General features: G+C 34.2%; 1 pseudogene; it reads left to right on the forward strand.

Moving 5' to 3' along the window:
- LOC141702015 (S-type anion channel SLAH3-like) lies at positions 1 to 5010 on the forward strand (annotated as a pseudogene).
- The last annotated feature ends 2625 nt before the right edge of the window (positions 5011 to 7635 follow it).

The following is a 7635-nucleotide window of genomic DNA, read 5'->3' on the forward strand; positions in this document are numbered from 1 at the left end:
ATGACAGCCCTGCTCGTGACAACAATTTTCACATTTTGGACGAAAGAGGAACTTAAAAGGTTGTGCTTGATGGATCGTCAGTGTAACTTTATATCAGCTATGCCATGGACTCAATCCCTGGGAATCACAATCTCCTTATTTCTTGTTATATAAAGAAGATAAGGCTGGATCCATTGAGAATTGTCCGTATGCCTTTCCATTTGTGTTAAATATCAAAATGGTCACTAAATTGAAAGTCTGTTATTCCCTAACAATACAACAAGAATTACAGAACGGGGGTTGAATGTAATTTTGGCTACTTTTTCAAGATTTTAAAATCAGTTATAACTCGATAAATATATAAGTGTTTGATTTGCAGATTACGGAATGAAGTAGTTATATAAATCAAAACACAAAGTAATAAAAACAAAGGCTTTTAAAACTTTTTGGTGGATTTGAAAGTATCCACCACATATATATATATATATATATATATATATATATATATCGAATGAGAACCCTGTGAAGCTTAAATAGCTCACAGCTGCTTACAAGTAGAACAAACAAACTACAGAGAAATTCTTGATAAGTATAACTTTATTTATCTCTCTTTTGAAATGTGTTTGCTTAGTTGAATGTTCTACTAGCTACACTTGGTTTATATATCACCAAGTTTACATGATAATAAGACAAGATAATAAAACAAAACAAATCTAGTCTAACTCCATGCTACTTCACTACTCTATTCCGGCTTCTTTGAATATCTTCACAATTGCATGGAAATGGTAACGCTTCTTTGTTCTCAAATTCCTGCTTAACAGGCTACCACATTTCTTTTGCAAATACCCAACGCATATGACTGTGTTTTCACTGTCAACAGATATTTGAATTTGATCATCCGTCGGGTACATGCTCTTCATCCGTCGGGTAGCTTTGTTGATCATCCGTCGGGTAGCTTTGTTGATCATCGGTCGGGTAGCTATTTGTCACTTGACTCCATTTCACTTATACAGAATTACAAGACATCTTATATTTACAATTAATCAACCTATTCTGCATATCCACTAGTAACCAACATGACTTATATGCTCCTACAAAATCTACACAAAGTTGTTTGCATAAATGTGCTACAGATTTTATTTTTACATAAGCTACTCACCTGGTGGATGTCAAGTCGGCATGGACTATATTTGATCATCCGTCGGGACTACAGATCATTGCCTCACATTCTGCGATTTTGGACACTTTGTGCAGTACATCCTAGCTGAACAAGAACAGAAGACTTGATGCGCGTATTGGAATTCTTATTTCCATTCAATCTAAGTATCAACAAGTTTTACTAGTTGCTGTAATTTGCAAGTATTAAGTATGAGAACATGTTGAACTGCAGGTATATACGTTTCAGCATGGAAGAGAACAGGAACCTGAGTTTGGAAAATCCACTTCCACCACTCATTGAATATTTGTCTACTCATGAATTGGAATGCTTTGATAGTTTGGACAAAGACACTGACTTGGACACAGTCTTTCCTTCTCTCGTGGTAAGTCAATATGTAATTCTTCGAGATTTTTGTATTTCTTAATTGATACTGTGAATCACATGCTTTTTGATTTATTGGCATACTTAGATTAGATATTAATGTGGATTGTCATATTTGTATTGCTGTTCCAAATAAAACATTTTTACTCCCAAAAATGTTTGCTTGCTACATATTTTTTTTCATAGATATATCAGCTTTTAGTCTCTACATGTTTTATAAAACTTTCTATTCTGCACTGATAGTGATGCAAGATGGTTATAAATCTCTCAATCTTCATGATTCAATAGAATGATGCATTTCATAGTTACAAGTTATAACCAACGAGAAGACCGACAAGCAACAATCACTTTGCTCCTGTTTAGCTGCTGATCCTGTTCTGTTTCTTTTGTAATGGTAGTTCAAATTTTATTGGAACTTAATTACTTTAATGTTTCGTAATTTTGTGCTCTCTAAGGTCTGTCATATTAGGCTTCTGCAATAGCAAACATCACATTGCTAAAACATAAATAGAGCTGGGAAAAGAATATTTTGGTGTTGCAGTCTTTTTTCTTTCAGTTTTCTGTATGTGTCCTGATCTCTATATCAATCTTATCTTAAATCCTTAACTGCTTCGACAACAAACTTGTTTGATTAGGGTCATGCATGTGATCTTTGAACACTAGTGAGTTTAAGTTGATCAAATTAAGTAGTTAAGAGGACAGGGCTTTTTTGTCAAATTTAAAGGATTGAAGTGATAAAAGTATAAAACTGATATTATGAATTCATAATGTTGGACTCTTTGGAAGAAACTTCGTTAATGTCTTTAAAATTCAACTTTTTGTTATGTTTTTAGTCATATACTATCTATGTAACATGTATACCAAGATAGCTGTTATTTAAGCTCTGCAGTACCACGGACGTATGTGCTATTGAACATTTAATTAACTCTGGAGTTTATAGTCCAAAACTATATTGCTTTGGAAAGTCTTTCCAGTAAATATTTCACTAAACCTATGTTTATTGTTACTTCTTGTAGTGTACATGTCATTTACCAGCAGTCTCACTACTTAGTAATGTCGTTGTAGCTGTTAGATTATTACTCTTCTATCTTTTAGATTGGCTATAGCAAGGATGTGGATAATGTAATACAGTTATTATTAACTTTTAACCAGTAAAGGATCGTTGTATTTTAAATAATTTATTTATGTTTAATGCACTAGGAAACCAAGATAGATGCAGCGGAGATCCAAAACTGTGATTTTGAGTCCCACCCAGAGAACACGATCCATTTCCATCAGCATGCCGCCTTCTCCTATAGAAGACCACTTGGAGGGGAAGAAAAGAGTTCTCTTAGGGATGATTGTGAATAATTTCCAGCAGCGGTGTTTCACATTCTCCACTTTCTACTGATATTCCAAAGATCAAACAGCCAATCTTTCGTTCACAGCCGATACCAAAAGGCTCTGAGTTAAATGATGCAGTTATAAGTGGAAAAGCTCCTGACCTCCCCCTCAGAAACCCCATGAGAAGACTCTTACAGATAAAAGATACAATTCTTTTAAAACTTTTTTCTGGAAAGTTAGATAGACAATTATCAAATTTGCGTGGAAAGGTAAATGAGACAGGAACACCACTTAAAAAAACTACTGAAATGGAGAATGTACCTGTGCACCGATATTTGATGCCTTGGAAGGACCGGAGTTGGATACTCTTAGGGTATGTTCTGATGACCTTTCTTTTTACAAGTTCTTCATGTTCTCAATGTATTTGTGACAATTTGCATGTCAAGATTTAGCTTCTACTTGTCAAACTAAAAACCTTTATACACGGATCAAAAAGTAAAGTTTCATTTGTATGGAATTGTTACCTTTTACTAATTTGTGTGCATTCAAGCGTCACTTACACAATTATAGATATATTTGTCAAATAGTGTGCCTTTGCACACCGGAAAAATTATATTCATCTAGTTCTGGTTTTTTGTTGAAATACTAATATGTTCATATTATATGTACTGTCATCAAACTTACAGCCTTCAGAGGAAATACTGCTTCCAGACGATAAACTGTGGCCATTTCTTCTTCGTTACCCTATCTCTTCATTCGGTTTATGCCTTGGTGTCAGCAGCCAAGCCATAATGTGGAAAAATTTAGCCACAAGTACCACAATGGGATTTCTCCATATCAGCACGAAAGTAAACATTATTCTATGGTTCTTATCCGTTGTTCTTTAGCGTGGTGGCTTTCACCTACATTCTGAAGATTGTATTCTACTTTTAGGCTGTTCGTCGTGAGTACTATCATCCAATACGTGTCAACTTCTTCTTTGCTCGTGGATAGCCTTGTTGTTCTTAGCTCTAGGAGTTCCACCTTCTTTGACAAAAGACCTGCATCAGGCTTTATGGTATGTCCTCATGACGCCTATCTTAATCCTTGAGCTGAAGATATACGGACAGTGGATGTCAGGAGGACAGAGAAGACTTTCAAAGGTAGCAAATCCATCAAACCATCTTTCTGTTGTTGGGAATTTGTGGGGGCACTATTGGGTGCAACACTGGGGTTAAAAGAAGGACCGATTTTCTTTTTTGCGGTTGGACTGGCTAACTACACAGTCCTGGTTGTTACACTGTACCAGAGGCTTCCAACAAATGAAACGCTCCCAAAGGAACTCCATCCCGTGTTCTTTCTTTTGTTGCTGCACCTAGCGTTGCTTCAATGGCATGGGCAGAATACAAGGATCATTCGATTTTGGGTCAATGATTGCTTATTTATCGCTCTGTTCCTTTATTTCTCACTGGTTAGTCTTTTGCATAAATAAGCCACAAATCTTTATTTATATACCTACATTTCATTAATTCAATTCTCAGTAACACAGACTGTTGCTTCTAAACGTTTCCTATCATATTTAGGTTTAGTATGAATGACATTCAGTTTAGTAATGAATAATTTACTTTTAGTGTTGTTTGCACCAAAAGTTGTGATACTAATCCTAGAATGATGCTCAAAAAAATATGGAAACTCATCAAGTTGATTGCGGTCCTGTTTCACTTGTTCTGTTGAAATATTTGTTGGCTAAAAGTCCATCCCTCTTTTTGTTTCTGCAGGCTGTTCGAGTTAATTTCTGCCGAGGATTCAGGTATTTTCCACAATATGGATTCTGTATTTGGTATTTATGATTCCTTCAAATATAGCTGTCTGAGGTTTTGAGCTTTATTTCCATCGTTATTTATAGGTTTTCACTGGCTTGGTGGGCCTACACTTTCCAATGACTGGTGCTGCCCATTGCAACCCTTAGGTACTCACTTGAAGTGTCAAATGTTATAACCAAGTCACTGTCGATCATACTTTGTGTCGTTGCAACATTCACACTGACAGCCCTCCTCGTGACAACAATTTTCGATGCTTTTGTGCGTAAAGACCTTTTCCCGAATGACATTGCCATTGCCATAAGTGACAAAAGGCCAAACTCTGTCCGAAAATGGTACCATCGAAGAAATGGTATAGCACAGATATGAAAGAAACCGAAAACATACCTCAAGTTTACAGACTCAAATGGCAAGATATTAAGGCCTGTCTAAAATCTTCAGGTTCAGGCGCCAATGAAGAAATAGCCATGTTTCAGCTTTCTAGAACAATATCTCACTGCATTACAGTACATGAGAAATTAACTGTCTAATCTTCACATCTGCGAGAGAGAAAACTCGTTGTTGAACCATCTTCACTTCTTGGACAAAAGAGGATAGAAGGTTGTGCTTGACGGGTGCTTAAGTGTCTATCTGTATCAGCTGTCATGAGTTCAACCCCGGAAATCTCCTAATTTATTATATATATGTTGAATAAGGGCAAGGTGGTGCATTGTGACTTCTCCCCTATGGTGAACGCCTTCTGCAGTGTGCACGGCCTACAGAGGAACTCGCTATACAGTTCTTGAAGTTCCGATGACATTGTTGTGCACATCATATAGAATGTGAAAAGTTGTTTGCTAGAAATCTTCGAGAGGCAAGTGTTATTTCTAGTTATTCAGAAACCGCTACGTTTAAATATGTTACTTCTACTACAGTATAGTTCCGAATTTAAAGATCAAGCTATTGAACAAATACAAGATTAGACTTTTTCATTTGAACACTTCTCTGAAATATTATGTTTGAGCAATGTTACTACATCAAGATAGCAGACCACACAGTTACTGATATGAATGTACATGGCGTGCATTATAAAGATGGCTGATTTCTGTAGGTTGTTAGAACCTCCTTGGCGGTGAGATGATAATTCTAAAACTTTTGCCTCAAGTTTATGTATATAAGAAAAATAAGTGTTACTTTATATTGCTGATAATAAGCGCAGTAAGATATGCTGCAACAATCGTCTGTTCAATCATTTGTCCAATTGAACATATGATATAAAAGATTAGCAAATCTTGTTTGAGATCATTGTAACATAGAAGGAAATGCACCTGAATATTTACTAAATTTTTATAATATAAAGTAATTAATTTGACTTAATAAAATATACACACTGCTTTTAAAACGGGTAGATGGTTTTTGATGGGTTGGGCCTGACTCTGTAGTGCCCAGTAGTCTGTACTTATATACTCAAGTGAGCTGTGACTTGTTGGTACATAATAATTTTCTTTAACTCCCCTGTACTATGTTTCAGTTCTATACTCAAGTACAGGATTTATAAGTTGTTCTACAGTCTCTACTATTTAATCCTCCGGTTTCTTGCTTGAATATTCATTTTCTTCTATATTTATGCAAACAAGCAAGGTTCAAGTAATAATACTTTAGCAAAAACAAAAAAGTAAATAATAACACATTTTCCATAGTAAGTGCAAATATTTATATGTACTCCTGTTAGACTGATTTTTTTACTAATTAATTACACACGACCATGCATCAGTCAAATTTCTAATCTCCGTAACGAAGTCTCTAAAAACTCAATCACTGCATCAACACTTCGTTGAATAATTTGGATGCCCTTAGTTTCTTTATTATGGTGCCTTTATGACAGCTGTTTTGTATTAACATGAGGTTTGTTTATGAAAAATGTTGGAATTCTGTAGTAATTATGTTCATGTATTAACCCTGTTGATGCGTTGAAGTAAATTACAACTCACAATATATACATTTGTGTTAAAATCACATGTATTTGTCCATAAATAAGTTGTGAGTATAAGTTTGAAATTGTAAAATTACATTTAAGTTGGATGATGACTGATCAAATTTTGTTTGTAAAACATATTATAAGATTTTGGAGAATGCTATATTTAAATTAAATTAATCAAATGTTTTTTGTGGGCCTCCTTCCAAAGTAATTAATATTCTTCTATTATTGGATGATTATGGAAGGATATGAGTCGCTCTTTGTAATAGATGTCAGTATATAGTAATATATTTTTGACCATATATTTATTTCGATCATTATAATTATAATGAGATCAATTCAAAGTTATTTTCAAATTAAAAAACAACTTTTATCCATATATTTAGTTTGATCATTAATGTTTCTAAAATTAAAAGTAAAATCAATAAACATATATGCTCGGTAAATATTTTTAAATCTAAAAATTATGTAACGTGGTTCGGTCCCATGTGACTATAATGAATTGTTAGGATATGGGAAATTCTAAAATGGTACCATTGAAGATGTGGTAGCAGTGATATGAAAGAAAGCGAAAATTAAGTTTACAGGCCCGAATAACAAAGATATTGAGGCTTGTGTAAAATCTTTTGGTCGTGGCGCCAACAAAGAAAATACACATATTTCCGCCTTCTAGAACAATATCTTATTACTACCAGAAAATTAGGTTGTCAAATCTTCGTAGTTACTAGAGATAACTCGGTGTCTAATCATTTTCAGATCAAGGACAAAAGAAAAAAAATGTTGTGCTTAAAGGGATGCGAAGTGTTTCGGGAAAATATCAAAATTTATTTATAAGTTTAGAACGTAAACATTTACTAATTGGTTCTAAGGTCCTTTTGTTCTTATCTCGTATTGAATTTTGTATTTGATTTTTTTTTAGTATTATCAATAATGGATGTCAAATTTTTATTTACTTCAAAACGTATAAACAATTAAATATCCAAACTAGAAAAAAGATAAGCAGACCTGGGGAAATATCACAAAAACATGATTTTTTA

Source organism: Apium graveolens, unplaced genomic scaffold, assembly GCF_009905375.1.
Source record: "Apium graveolens cultivar Ventura unplaced genomic scaffold, ASM990537v1 ctg4522, whole genome shotgun sequence".
In the NCBI taxonomy this organism is placed as follows: Eukaryota; Viridiplantae; Streptophyta; class Magnoliopsida; order Apiales; family Apiaceae; genus Apium; species Apium graveolens.